The sequence below is a fragment of the Phyllostomus discolor genome, chromosome 2 (genome assembly GCF_004126475.2).
Source record: "Phyllostomus discolor isolate MPI-MPIP mPhyDis1 chromosome 2, mPhyDis1.pri.v3, whole genome shotgun sequence".
Classification (NCBI taxonomy): Eukaryota; Metazoa; Chordata; class Mammalia; order Chiroptera; family Phyllostomidae; genus Phyllostomus; species Phyllostomus discolor.
In genome coordinates, this window is record NC_040904.2 from 78,893,828 (window position 1) to 78,907,317 (window position 13,490).

At 37.1% G+C, this 13,490-nt stretch overlaps 1 protein-coding gene across 4 annotated transcripts in view; it reads left to right on the forward strand.

Moving 5' to 3' along the window:
- Window positions 1–13,490, forward strand: part of EPHA6 (EPH receptor A6) — a 920,707-nt gene that overhangs the window by 671,179 nt on the left and 236,038 nt on the right. The window lies entirely within an intron of this gene.

Sequence of the window (13,490 nt, forward strand, 5' to 3'; positions counted from 1 at the left end):
TCTTCGAGAGGCATTTTTCTTTCATAAAACTGAAATTTCTTTGAAAATCATTTATATGAAATTGAAATTTAATGTCATATTTGGAGCAAAAAAGTATAAAAATTTACTAAGTGTATAGTTGGCTGTATGTCTGAAACACCTAAGCCCTTCTCACAAGTGTCCAACATGCTGCCCAGTGGGAGCAGATTACTGACAGCCATCCTAGTTTGGAGGACTCAAAGAGTTCACCGATGATAGCTGTTGCAGTGGGCTGTTACTTTAATCACCTTAATGGGGCCTTTGGGTACTCATGCCCTTGTGTTTTTCTCTCCCACATTGACTCTGGGCTTCTCCCACAGTGACTGGCCTTAGCCAATGAGACAGTAACAAGTATGGTACAATGGAGAGCATCTTACACGTTTGCATAACGCTTACACGTTGGAGCCAGTCCTCTTTCAAAACTCCTTCCTGTAACCCAGAGTTCAATGCTAAACAAAGCTAATCCACATGGTGAGGATATGTGCAGTACTGCAAAGAGGAGGGGAACTGAGACTTTCCAGTTGGCAGCTCTATCTGAGCTCCCAGCAGAGTGAGCACCAAGTGCCAGGCTTATGATGAACCATCTCAGACACTGCTCCCCCTCCCCCGACCACCACCAGATGCTGCAACTGCAGTTGACATCTTGTGCAACAAAGAATCACCCCCCTCAGTTTAGTCAACCCATAAAATCATAAGAAATAATAAAATGGTTGTTTAAAGCCACTGAGTAGTTAATTACACAACCATAGCTAATCAAACAGATGGGCCCCAGTTAGAATGCTGTTCTAGCCACTTGTGTAAGTTTGGGTAAATTTTTTAATACCTCTATTCTTTACTCCATATCTGTAAAGTAGGGGCAAAGTAACTTCTACTCCATAGGAATGCTGTAAGGATTACATTTGTATTAAGTGTGTGAAGCATTTAGCAATAGTGTGCGGCTCACAGTAAGCCACTTTACATGGTAGGCACTATTGGTACACTGTGCCAGGCACTTTACACACCTGGTTTGCCATTTCATTTTCCCAGCAGCTCTCCTGAGTATCAATATCCACTGAATCTCAGTTTATTTAACCTTCAGAAGTACCTCTAACTCAAAGTAAGTAGCATGACTGGTGTTCAAACTGAAGTCTATCTACCTCCAAAACCCATGGGGTTTTTTGTTTGTTTTTGCTATTATCACAGTGAATGTCCTAGTTTTACACTTTAATTATCTTATCTGGATTAAATAACATTACATAAATAATTTGATATTATTTTAATATATTACTTTTTAAAATAAGGAAATATTTATTTTCCTTATTTTAAAAGAATAAAGTGAGTAAAAGAATAAATTACCTCTAAAATGTGAAATTTAGGAAGATTTAGCTGTGCCAAAATGCCTACCAAAGATTATAATCTAAAAGAGAGGAAATACCAAAACATGTTAATCATTTCCTTTATAGTTTCTGACTTCCTTGTTATTAATTTAGCATGAGTATTTCAAGTTATTTCTTTTGTTTTATATCTCTCTGGAAGGAAAAGATAAACTTAAAGTTGAGTTATGAATCTTTGCAAAACATTTAAAATAACAATTTAAGTATGATGCTGAATTCCTCTTATGTGTATTTATGCATGAAATATCTGGAAATGAGTGTCCAACAATAAATTCAAAGCCTGAAAAGTATCAGAAATTTATTTTCTCCCTTTGATAAATCACATTATATGACTTTTTCATGCATTCGTATGTGTTTTATTTACATGTTATAAAAACATGAAAGTATATGAAAAGAAAAAAAGAATTATTATCCCAATGAAGTAGTAGGAATTCTTTATTCTAAATCAACTGAATAGGTTTAATAAGATTGCCTGTAGCACTTGCCTGCCAGTTTGAAATACTCAGTTTATTTCACATAAACATGCAAACAACCCACACAGTTATTACTTTACATCTCTAACAATCTTGTAAAAATGGCACCACTGACCTCAACACAGCCAAATTTAATAATCCCAAAGTTAAGGACCTTGTCCCATTTCAAAAGAGAGAGAGAGAAAGAAAGGTGGAGGGTAAGAAAAGAAAAAATTTGAGAAAGTAGATTCAATCTGCTTTTGAGTGGCATACCCATAGTTTTTAATCTGGCGTCGCCCATATCAGGATGTTGCATTGTTGCGGTGGGTGGTGGAGATGGCAAAAGGAATTTCAGCCACAGCTAGTGGGCTAGTTTCCAGATTGTTTCTGTTTGACTTACACTAGAGAGATATGGGCTTTCGGAAAGGCAATAAATAAATGCCTGGTAATTATTCCAGGATTGCCCTTAAGTAGAAGGGAATAGCTAGCATTAATGTTCTCCTAAGGACTATCATATTGTGCAGAACAATACTGACAAAGATAAACATGTAATATAGGTTATAAGTATGTTAGTAGAGTACCCTGGAGTTCTGAAATAAATGCACAGACTGTCTGTTGAAACTAATGCAAAATCATAGATCAAAATCTTCATCAGATCCTTTTATAAGTTTTAATATGCATACTTTTATTTTATTGTATAGGTTTTATCTCAGACACATATCACAAAGTTCTTTGGAAAACTTTTACTCTTTCATATTTTTCCATATAACTAACTTTTATTTTAAACTTGAAAGTTAAATAATTAAAAACTGTATTATATAAAAAATGTATATTATAAAAGTTAAATCTGTTTATTTGATACACATCACAATTTCATTAACCTATTAAGATACAACTGATATGAAAAAAATATCAATCAAGCTAAACCCTATGCTTAGACATACTTTTTTTCTAAGAACAAATAGAAACCATCAGTTAGAGAATAGACTTATAGCCATTAGCAACATGGATAGTGGAGATTTATAACAGGTAATATATACACTAGTCTCGTGAACTACATAGCCAAAAGAGAAGTGGATAACCTTCTGTAAAAATATAGGAATTGTGGTTAAATTATGGAGAAATACAGTTCAGACACCACGCTCCAGAAGAATGGGCTTTGCAGTTTGAAAAGATGATGGAAGAACCAAAAGGAGAGGCAACGAAGTGCCTGTATCCCAGATTAGAAGGTTGTTACTAAATTTAGATAGACTGACTCAAATATGTAAATTGTACATCCAGTAAGAAGGAATAGAAGCCAGTCAGGATAGCAAACAAATTCCCAAACATAACGTCATTTCATCACAGAACATTTCTGAAGACTCCATGGGGTGTTACAGAGAGTGTAACACAAAGTGCTATGCCTGCTCACAGCCTTTAAAAGTACTCCAGACTTTGTGGATTCCTTCTACATGGTTTTGATACCACATAGATTCAAAGTCAGGGAGCCCATTCAGTCTGGTTAAGTACATTGTACATTAAATGTGCAAGAGCTGCCTCTCTGGTCCCAAAATTGCATTCTATTTGTCAAATAGTATGTTACCCCACCAACGTGGCACCTGCCTCTCCACTTGGTTGTCATTTCCTGCTACTAGCCACCTTAGGATGTGGACAAGCCACTCAGCATGTTTAGGCCTCATTTTTTCCTCTGCACAAAGGATTAAAAAGTGCATATAGGATTAGAAAACAATAAGAATCAAATCTAGCTGTAATATTTTAATATTTTATTTCTGTGCCAAAAGAAGACACTCAAGACGTTTGTGAGGGAAATTTGTGTCAGTGATAATTTATCACCTACGTCCAGCTTCAGGCTCTTCATCTAAGAAAGTAAGGTGGAGAGATTCCAGAAGACACAAAAAGTGTCTTCAGTAAGGTTTTTATTCTGACCATCTGTAAAGTAGAAAAAGATAGGTAAAGTTTTCCTGGAAGCACAATCATTTCGTAGGGGGTAAAGCATTCTGCAAAACTGATTCTAATGAAATAAATTAGATGGTTGTTTTTCTTCTGGAATTCAGCTACCCTGCTAGCTAAGGTTAATTAAGAGTTTTGTTTCATTTTGTTCTCCAAATAACATTTACTGAGCATCTTCAGGTGTTAGATACTATTGCTGATTAAAACCTAGAGATACAGACAAGAAGGCCTCAGTGCCCCTAAGAAGCTCATTTGTTGCAGACAGTCCCCTGGGAACATCAAATAAGTAAACTACTATTTCCCAATATGGTGTGTGGCATATACTATACTGGATACGATTACTTATTAATTTATTCATGTATTCATTCAGCAGATGTTTATTGGGTGCCCACTATTCTAGTTACTTGTAATTATGTGTTGAAAAAGAGCTTCTACTGACTGGAGGCAAAAAAAATAATAAGTCTAAATATTGGGTGGACAAAAGTAGGTTTAAAGTTGTGAGTATGCAAAACAGAGTTTATTCTTGTATTATCATTTATTATTTATTGTATTATTTACTTGTATTATGACTGTAAACCTACTTTCCCCCCACCCTGTCTATGAATATTTTCTTAGGTAAAGAGGAAAAAACACCTAAGTGAAATGAAAGAGCAAGCTGTGTGGAGGTTTGGTAGGAGAGCATTCAAGGCAGAGGAAACAAGAAGTTTTAAGCAATTGCACTAAGAAAGAAGTTGACATGTCAGGAGAACGTCCAAATGGCTGAAGCAAAGCAATAACAGGACAGAGTACATGTTGAAAGAAAAAACTGGAGGCAGGAAAAAGCAGTAAAGGAGCTAGTGTAATAATTCAAGTGAAAAATGAGAAAACAGAGTAAGTAGACAAAAAGAAGGGAGTATATTTAAGAGATATTTTAGGTTAAATTAAGACACTTTAGTGACTGTATATAGGGATAGTTTCAGATGACTTTCAAGTGTATGATTTACATAAATAGGGAAACAGAGAGGAAACTCGGGAGAAATAACAGATTTGGAGGGGAAATAATGAATTCTGAATTGGACATGGTAAATTTGAGGTACTTGGGACTTTTAAAGATGTCCAGGAAGCCTCTGGAGCCTGGGTGGACATCTGGGCTGCAGGCACAAATTAAGGAGAACTCCATTGAGAACGGATGGGGAGTTGAGGCCTAACCTTCTGGGATGGGGTCTCCCAGGAGGCTGAGGAGAACTAACCTCAATAGGCAGGCAAAAAAAGGAGGCACAACCTGAAAGAGGAAGAGCAGGTTTCTAACAGTGAGGGAGACATCAATAGAATATGAAATGACCTAAGAAGCCAAGTAAGGTAAGGATTGAGAAGCATCTGTTTTTTGAAGCAGTTAGGAGGGGACAACCCATAACCATACAGGGTGGAGGCCAGGTCACATGGACTATACGGTGAGGAAGGCATGTGGACACTGCAACCAGATTGGTGGACTAAGAAAAAAAAAAAGCAAATTAGATTGTGTTGCTTTCTTACTTAAATCCCAAATGCTTAGTATTCTTTAAGTTATTCATTAATTCAGCTAATACTTTGTCTCTATCTACTCTGTGCCATGCACCTTTCTAAGCATTAGGCATTTGGCAGTGAATAGGAAAACTAAAATATCTCCCCTCATGAGTTAGTTTCTTGCTTTTACCTCCTCTGGTTTTATTCTTCAGCATTCTCTTGAATTCTAAGTTGCATTCATACTAAATGACAAAAGCCTCTCAAAACTTACACTCATTTCTCTCTTGTGTCTCCTCCTATTTAAATCCTTGAGGAGCTGGAAGAAAATGGACCAAGTTGGCCCTGAATGGATACATGGATAACTATAATATGGAAAGGCTGTTGGTACCCAGAAGGCCTAACTGCCTCTGGAGTTACCAGCTTTCCCTTTTACCAGTGATGTCAGAGGCAAGATCATTTGCTGAGATGATGGGTAGAGGGCTGGGGATAGCTCCTGATAAAAGTGTGAAAGAAAACTGGCCAGGAAAGGTTAGAAAGATTGTATCACTGAGAACACATGACAGAAGCTGCTGCCCCCCAAAAAGCACTGTTGATAAATGAAAGAAAGAGTGATAGCATAAAATCCAAGGGAAAAGGAAAGATGAGGGCCAGCAAAAAGAGAAGACACCATGATTTGGTATATTTTCTCTTTTTTCCAGCCTTCCTTAATATTTAGTATCTTCTGTTACTGAAAGTAGTGATAAATTGTTCTTATACAATTTCTGGAGTCTCAGTGGATTCTCAGGATAGTTATGACAAAGTATTTGCCATTGGGAATTATAATGTATACATATTGATAATGAAAAATGAGCCAGTTGTGACTAACAAACAGTAACAAGATGCCATAGTCAGATGGCCCTGTGTATCCTATCTGTTCAAGTAACACTGGGGCTAATTGGGATCACCAGCTAATTTTCTTTCTGCCAGAGTGTGCTTCCCTCTTTCCAAGAGGAGACATACTGCTATAGTCAGGAGAAATTTATTCTTGTTCCTTCAATGTTTAAGTAACTGGGTTTTCTCAAGGTCGTTCACTCTAATCACCTCCCTGGATCTACTTCTTACTGTCCTCTTCCTGTGATTCTCTCCCTTCCCTAAACAGGCCTGATAATTATTGGGTAGGGTGTAATAAGAAGTAGCAGGTTAAAAAACTCTAGTAACAAGTGGCTCAGTGTGAAGATAACACTGTAAACTGTAAAAACTAGGAAAGGGGAATATAAATACAATTTCATGCACATATAATGTTGCCTTTTAATACCTCTAAATAAAAGGGAATAGAGCCATGTAAAGGGTAAAATCTTACTCATTTTCAATAATAAAAATACCTTCAAAATTGTTCATGATGCAATTCATTCTGGTCAAGAGTTTGATGGCTCTGAATTTGAGAAGAGCAATAGATAATCTTATATTATAAACATGCATCTTCATCTGCACTCAGTGAGAACATTTCTGCCAGGCTACAAGATGAGACAATCATTAGCCAGTACTCAGGAACTTTAATTCAGGTTCCTGATGTTCTTATGCAGGCTTGGGTCAAGACCAGTACTGAAAAGTACTAGGACCAGTAGAGGTCCTAGTACTAGACCAATAGAGGTCCTAATCACTGAAAATGATTCTGCCCCCCCCCAGATATGTGATTTCTAATTTTAAAAAATTCATAAATTAATTAATGGAAATATAGCAAGCTCCTTATAGACCCATGGTTAATATTGTAATGTTTATTTTGTTAGAATGTTATTGTGACTTTTCTTAAATTTTTATTTTGATATAATTTCAGAAACAGAAAAACAGTGAAAATAATATAGTTCCCATACAAACTTCGCTCATTCTCCCTTGATTTTCCCTTGATTCTCCCTTGATTTATGGTATTTTACACAACCATAGGACTATTATCAAAGCCAAGGACTAAACAGCAGTGCAGCACTCTTTACTAAGCTATTGACTTTTATTCTGATTTTATCAACTGTTTTACTAATGTCTTTTTTCTCTTCCACAATCCCATCTAGGACTCCACATTGCATTTAGTTATTACATCTCCTTAGTATCTTCCAATCTGTGAGGATTCTTCGGTCTTTCCTTGTCCTCATGACCTTCACACTTTTCAAGAGTACTAGTCAGTTATTTTGTAAAATGTCCCCTCTGGGGATGTGTCTATTGTTTTTTCATGGTTGGACGTGTGGGTATGCTTTCTGGGTGGGAATATCACAAAAGGAGTGCACTCTTCTTAGTGCCTTATATCAGGGGACATGATGTCCACATGCCTTATCCCTGGGGGTGTTAACACGGGTCACCGAGTTAAAGTAGTGTCGTCTAGATTACTTCATTATAAATTACAGTTTCTCTTTTGTATTTAATATATATTTTGGGAGAGACTATATAAATATCCTGTTTGTCCTCAAGTTTTCCCCAGTAATTTTATCATTCAGAATAGATCTTACCTGTAACAATTATTACCATTATATTCTATTGATGATTTTCCTATTTACTTTTTCTATATTAATTGGAATATTTCTTTAAAGAAGAGCTATATTTCAGAATGTTCCATGAATGGAATTACACAAAACAGAGCGTTTTGAGTCTATCTTCTTTCTCTTAATAGACTGCATTTGAGATTCATGCTTGTTTGTTGTTATTGTTGAGTAGTATCCTTTGTATAGATGTACCAGAGTTTGGTTCTGCATTCAGATATTAGGCTTGTTTTCAGTTTAGATGATTATAAATAAAATGATGAAGATTCATAGTAGGTTTGGGCATAAACATGTATTTACATTTATCTTAGATAAATACCTAGGTGTGGAATGTCTGGATCATATGGTAAATGTATTTTGGGGCGAGGGGTTGTTCCAGGTTTTTTAATTGACTTTATTGGGATGACATTGGTTAATAAAACCATACAGGTTTCAAGTGTACAATTCAATAAAACATCATCTGCACACTGCATCGTATACTCACCATTCAAAGTTAAGTCTTTTTTTGACCCTGTTTATCTCCCCTGTGCCCACTTCCACCCTCCCCCACCCCTCTTTTCCCTCTGGCTATCACCATACTGTTGTCTGCATCTATGTGTCATATACATATATATATTTTTTTGCTTAATCCCTTCACCTTTTTCACCCAGGCCCCTACAACCCCTTCCCTCTGACAGCTATCAGTTTGTTCTACATATCTATGCTTGTTTCTATTTTACTTGTTAAATTATTTTGTTCGTTGGATTCCACATATATGTGAAATTATATGGTATTTGTCTGAATGCATGCTTTTTAAATTATATTTTATTGATTATGCTATTACAGTTGTCCTGATTTTTCCTCCTTTGCCTCCTTCCACCTAGCAGCCCCCACTCCCTCAGGCAATCCCTCAGGCAATCCCTCCGGCAATCCCTCCACCAGTGTTCATGTCCATGGGCCATGTGTATAAGTTCCTTGGCTACTCCATTTCCTATACTGTACTTTACATCCCCATGGCTATTCTGTAACTACCTATTTGTACTTCTTAATCCCCTCAGCTCTTTATCCATTTTCCTGCTCCCCCTCCTATCTGTGTTTTTGTATAAAACTGCCAAACTTCTTTTTAACTCAATGTACAATTTTACATTCCCACTAATAATTACGAGAGTCTCATTTGCTCTGCATCATCTATACTTGATTTTGTCATTTAAAAAGTATTTTAGCCATTCTAATAGTTTTATATGGGTATCTCATTGTTATTTTAATTTGCATTTCCCTAATGACTGTTGATTTTGATCATCTTTTCATATGCTTATTTACTATCCATATGTCTTCTTTGGTAAAGTATATCTTCAGATTTTTGTTCATTTTCTTTTATTAGATTTTTTTCTTACTGTTAACTTTTAAAAGTTTTTAAAATATATTTTCTGGATACAATCCTTTGTCAGAAATATGATTTGTAGATATTTTTCTTTTATGGATTGTGCTTCTTGGTGTGGTATCTAAAACCTACTTAATCCAAGGTCACAAAGATTTTCTCTTCTACCATCCTCTAGAACTGTTAGTTTTATACCTTATGTATAGATCTATGATCCATTTTGAGTTAGTTTTGAGTTGATTTTTGCATAAAGTGTGAGGCTTTTTGTGTATAGACCATTTTGCCACCTTTTATTGCAATTTTTAATATAAAACTGTTTTTTAATCATTTTAACCTCCCATCTTTGTTTAAAATCCTTTAGTGGCTTTCCCTCCCCCATAGGACAAAATTCATGTTGCTGAATATAGAAATTCAAGATTTTGTATGGTTGGCTCCTGCTCACAACATGCCTTCCACCTCATCTGCCTCCCTCTCTACCTTTCAGTTTACATTCTATTAACTGTGGATCATTAGTACTTTCCCATTTTCTACTTTACATATTTTACTTTACAGATTTGATCACATTTTTTTTACTTTACTGTTTTTTACTTTACATATTTGATCACATATGGCCCTGTTCTTCAAAAACCCTCCCTTTTCTCTTTCCCCATCACCCTTAACTCAGCTTATAAGGTATAACTCAGTTTATATGAAACGTACTTTCTTAATCTCTTTACTGGGTTAAATATCTACAGTACAGTCAACATGTTATACTATGATTACCATTTATATTCATGGTCCAAAAGCCTACTGTTTTCTTAATCCTTACCTCATAATATTAGATCAGCACCCTTTCCAATGCCCTTGAGTTTTATCTTGGGCAGTCCCCGCAGTGTGTGTGCTGAGGCAATGCAGCATCTAGATTGTCTTCTACCCCTGTTGGGGCTCCACCTCCCCTACACACTGCCACAGCCCTTGTAGGGGCTTCACCATCCTGGCCACTGCCTTTGAGTAGAACAAAGCTATCATGCCATTTATGCATCTATCTGGAGTCTTCAAAACCCCATAAATTTGCTGGGTTTTGTGCTGAGAGAAGCAAGGAGACAGGCTTTCTCTATGCAATTGGTGCCTTAGTTTTCCATTTCATTACCAAAGCTGTTCTCATGGACTCAGAACAGACAAAATGTCTCCAGAACAGTTTCATTTGTTTTATGATGGTTCTTAATTTTCTGATAATAAAAGTCTGAACTCAGTGTACTGGCCATCCCACTTTCTCCACTCAATCTTAATATTCTTTTCTGTTCTAGCTTTACCTCACTGTTCCCTTAATCTCCCCAATCCCAAATCTCAATATATACCACCTAATATATATTCTAAATCTGTTTGCTTTTAAATAAAAAATGGTATCTTGTATTATATTGGTATGGGAGTTTGGAGAGGTTATAACCTCTTGAGAAGAGTGTTTATTTTCATTGTGGTACCTGGCATGGTGCTGAGCACATAGTGAACATATCCATATGCTCATATGGATAAAGGAAAATGTCAAGAAAAGAGGGAAAGGAAGCAAGGAAAGGGGAAGGAGGAAAGGAAATGAAGTAAAAAAAAAGAAGGAACCTAATTTTCAAAGACTTCTAGTTCAATTTTAAACATTAACATTCATTTATGTCAGTCACATTCATTTGAATTGGCAGCTTTTCTCATAATTGTGCTTCTTGGTACTTTTGCAGTTTCTCCTTCTTATGAAGAGCAATAATTTTTAGCTGGGTTTTTTTCCCCTCTGAAACATTAACTGTCTACATTATATTATAATTATTTAGATACATATATGTCTTTTTCTGCCATAGACGCGAAGTAACTTGGAAGTAGGACCACAACTAATTCATTTCATATATACCCCCACATTACCTCATCTGTATCTTATGTTATACACTCAATCCCAGTTTTGAAATGGATAAAAAAATATATTATTGTGGACTTCCAGCCAAGAAGGAGGCATAGGTAGATACACTGTGCCTCCTCTCACAACCAAGGTAGGGACAACAACAATTTAGAAACAGAATCACAACCAGAACTGACAGAAAATTGAACTGTATGGAAGTCGGACAACAAAGGAGTTAAAATAGACATGTTTATCCAGACCGGTAGGAGGGGTGGAGTCAGGAAGCCGGACAAAGAGGGGTCGCATGGCACAAAGAGCATTGGGACCTGGTGCGTAAGACCACAGCAGGCAGACCCTGGGTGCACAAGTGGTGACTGGCAGACTCCAGCTGAGGGGTGGCAACTGGCAGACCCAGTGAGGCAGCGATTGTGAAGCAAGGCACTGCGCGCTACCCAGGATCCCAGTACTGGGAAATAGAGCCTTGGGGCACTGATTGAAAACACTTGTGGGGGTTGAGCTAGAGGGAGAGACTCCCAGCCCCACAGGAGAGGTTGTTGGAAAGACCCACGGAGCACACAAGCCCACCCACACGGGAATCAGCACTAGAAAGTTCCAGTTTGCTTGGGGGAAGTGGTGGAGGGAACTGAAATCGGCAGTGAGCAGAGCAAGTGCCATTGTTCCCTCTCAGACCCTGTCCCCACATACAGCATCACACTATACCCAGCAACTGGGTCGTCTCACCCTGGTGAACGCCTAAGGTTCCACCCTTCATACGTAACATGCACGACAAAACCAAAAAAAAAAAAAAGAGAGAGAGAGATGGCTCAACAGAAGAAAAAATGAAAGCCCCAGAACCCATCCTTTTAAGCAACCAAGAGATAGCCAACCTATCAGATGCACAGTTCAAAGCACTGGTGATCAGGAAGCTCACATAATTGGTTGATTTTCATCATAAATTAGATGAACAAATGAAGGCTGTACAATAAGTGAGATGAAGAAAAATGCACACAGAACCAATAGTGATAGAAAGAAAGCTGGGTCTCACATCAATGGAGTGGACCAGAAGGAAGAAAGAAACAACCACACAGAAAAGAATGAAAAAATAAGAATTCAAAAAAAATGAGGAGAGGCTTAGGAAACTCTGGGACATCTTTAAACATTCCAACATCCAAATTGTAGGGGTACCAGAAGGAGAAGAGGAAGGCCAACAAGTGGAAAAGTTATTTGAACAAATAATAAAGGAGAACTTCCCCAATCTGGCAAAGGAAATAAACTTCCAGGAAGTCCAGGAAGCTCAGAGAGTCCCAAAGAGGTTGGGCCCAAGGAAGAACACACCAAGGCACATCATAATTACATTACCCAAGGTAAAAATGAAGGAGATACTCCTAGAAGCAGCAAGAGATAAGGAGACAGTAACCTACAAAGGAGTTCCCATCAGACTGTCAGCTGATTTCTCAAAAGAGACCTTGCAGGCAAGAAGGGGCTGGAAAGAAGTATTCCAAGTCATGAAAGGCAAAGACGTACATCCAAGATTGCTCTATACAGCAAAGCTTTCATTTAGAATGGAAGGGCAGATAAAGTGCTTCTCAGATAAGGTCAAGTTAAAGGAGTTCATCATCACCAAGCCCTTATTATATGAAATGTTAAAGGGACTTATCTAAGAAAGAGAAGATAAAAAACATGTGTAATAAAATGACAGCAAACACAATTATTAACAATCATGCCTAAAACAAAAACAAGCTAAGCAAACAACTAGAACAGGAACAGAAACACAGAAATGGAGAACACATGGAGGGTTAGCAACAGGAGAGTGGTAGCAGGAGAGAGGGGTAAAAGGTATAGAGAATAAGTAGCATAGATGGTAGGTAGAAAATAGAAAATAGACCAGGGGAGGTCAAGAATAGTATGGGAAATATAGAAGCTAAAGAACTTATGACACATGGACATGAACTAGGGGGGGAATGTGGGTGGGAGAAGGTGTACAGGGTGGAGGGGGATGGAGGGGGGTAATGGGACAGCTGTAATAGCATAATCAATAAATTTTTAAAAAAACAGAAATATATTATTGTGTTCTGTAGGTCTGATAGATAAAAGTAGGCACACCTTTGTTCACTGGTGATTGAGATACAGCAACAGAATGATGTGAATTTACTGACATTTTTATTAGGATACATCAATTACTATGAGTGGATTTATTCTTTTTCCATTCATCACAAATGTCAACCAAGATGTCAGTGATTTTTTGCTTTTCTGTCTTTCAGATGCAATGGTTCTATCAAGATTCTTAGCCTTGAAACTAATGCATTGACCTTTTCCCTAAACATTAATGGTATGATAATCTTGAAAGAAGTTCGGTTTTTATTTTGGTATAGTCATATGTTATATGGGACAAGCTATTGTGTTTGGTACATCAATCATGAATACAAAAAGCTAAGGCATCTCTCTGACTTTGTCACTATTCATATACTAAGTCACTGAAGCATTTCATTAAGTTGA